This window comes from Lactuca virosa, chromosome 3 (assembly GCF_052849685.1).
Source record: "Lactuca virosa cultivar CGN04683 chromosome 3, Lactuca_virosa_CGN04683_v6, whole genome shotgun sequence".
NCBI lineage: Eukaryota > Viridiplantae > Streptophyta > Magnoliopsida > Asterales > Asteraceae > Lactuca > Lactuca virosa.
This window is the reverse complement of record NC_136428.1, coordinates 169,975,520-169,977,602: the sequence shown is the minus strand read 5'-3', so window position 1 is coordinate 169,977,602 and position 2,083 is coordinate 169,975,520. Positions and strand designations below refer to the sequence as shown.

Below are 2,083 nucleotides of genomic sequence, written 5' to 3'. Positions count from 1 at the left end.
AGTAATAAAAGTAACAAACTTAATTGTTCTGGAGAACATAATTGTGACCATAATTGTGTTTGCTTAATTGCCTTAGATAAATCTTACATAGCCCACTTATGATTAATAATTAATTATGTGTTTGTTTGTGTATGACCATACATAGTAGTTCATGAATTAGTGAAAATATTAGTATATTGGACCAAGATTGCTAATTACATAATAATTGGTAACCAACTTTATTAATACATAAATAGTAACTAACCATAGGAAAAGGTGGATTTGAAACTAAATGAAAGTGTTTTTAATATATTGAGTAAACCCATTTTTAGTTGAGTGCTTAAGTTTTTCTGAACTTGAAAAATCAGATAAAAAACCCTTTTTAACAAATGTTTGCTTTTAGATTAATCTTTTAGTAGTTATTTTAGTATACTAAATCCGTTCCCTGAGTTCGATACCCGACTATTCGTGCTATACTATTTGCGATTAGGTCCACTGCCTTAGACGTAATAGTTAGTTAATTAGTTGGTTAAAACTGGAATATAAATTTTACGCATCAAGTTTTTGGCGCCGTTTCCGGGGAACAACTATTTTAGTTTTTAATTTAATTGTTTTAGGTTAATCGATCATTTTTGTAGGGTAAAACCTGCAAAAAGTTACTTTTTAGCACTAGTTAAATTTTCCTAAAATACCGAACTCACGACGTGAGCTCTTAAGGCTTACGACGTGAGATCTGATATCTCAGATTTCATTTCATTTTTACTTTATGATTTAGTTTATCTGCTATACCACGACGTGACAATTATTACCACGTCGTAGTAATCATTCCTTAGGTCTTTATATTTAGTTTTAATTAGTTTTTACGTTTTTGTTTTTGTTTTTGTTTCAGTAGTATATGACCCGCGGATCAAAGACACCATTGACACCACCATTTGAAGATCCTGAGTAAGCTCTTCATAAAAAGAAGGACAAGTATGTAGGAGGACCAAGCAACAAGCCGAAAAACGAAAGTACATTCGAAAGCTTTGAGAGGACTCCTAATAAAAAGGAAGCTGGTTACGACCCCGAGACAGAAACAGACAAAAGTAACGAACCCGAAAGCGAGCCCAAAAACAACATGACAGACATTGCCGACATGAAGATGGAGACATACAAGAAGAGGATACGTGAGGACACCGGTACAGGGCTTGTGTAATCCGCAATTCCTGCTACCGCCACCTTCGAGCTTAATAGACACATCCTTTCCGCGCTAAATGATATTCCATTCTCCGGAAAAGATCATGAAGATGCATACAAACACCTCGATGAAGTCAATGACATCGCCGATTACTTTAATAATCCGAATGTACCGGGAGAAATGGTGTTGTTGAGAATGCTTCCAGTTACCTTCAAAGGAGCAACAAAAGATTGGTTGAAGGCACTTCCACCAGGTACAATCACCACTTGGGTGCAGATGCGTGAAGAATTCCTCCAACAATTTTTTCGCACCATCCAAGGTTGTTAAACTTAAGAAAGCCATAGCCAATTTCAAGCAACAAGTGGGGAAGTCTTTGTATGAGGCATGGGAACGATATATGGGGTTAATAAGGAAATGACCCCAAAATGATCTAAACGAGCAACAAGAAGTCTTGATCTTCTACGATGGGGTGAACGTAACGACAAGGCAACTCCTTGATTCTCAAGGAAATTTAACAAAGAAGAATCCCGCTGAAATTAAGAAATTAATCGAAGAATTTTCAAAGCATTCACATGAGTACCACAACCCTCGTAATAACGGAGCAAAAGGAATCGAAAATGATGCTTTGGAAGACATGGTGATTGTTTTGGCAATGTTAAGTAACATGGATCGAAGAATGTCAAAGATGGACCAATCCATACACACAATACGTGTGGGTTGTGAAAATTGCAATGAGCCACATTTGACAAAGTATTTCCATTTAGAAGAGAACGAGAATAAGAAAGCTAAAGTTTGTTAGTCAAGTGGAGACCGATTTGATGAAGATTGGAGAAAGCCAAAGAAGGAATGGTTTCCGTATGAGGAGTACAAGAAGCAAAAAGAAGAAAAATATAGACAAACCGGCCGGGGCTTTTACCAAAATGAACA

General features: G+C 36.3%; 1 non-coding gene across 1 annotated transcript; it reads right to left on the bottom strand.

Annotated features, from left to right (window-relative positions):
- Nucleotides 1-1,481: 1,481 nt before the first annotated feature.
- LOC145168034 (small nucleolar RNA R71) lies at nt 1,482-1,588 on the bottom strand. The gene has a single exon (XR_013741629.1). It is a non-coding gene; the product is annotated as a small nucleolar RNA R71 (small nucleolar RNA).
- Nucleotides 1,589-2,083: the final 495 nt, after the last annotated feature.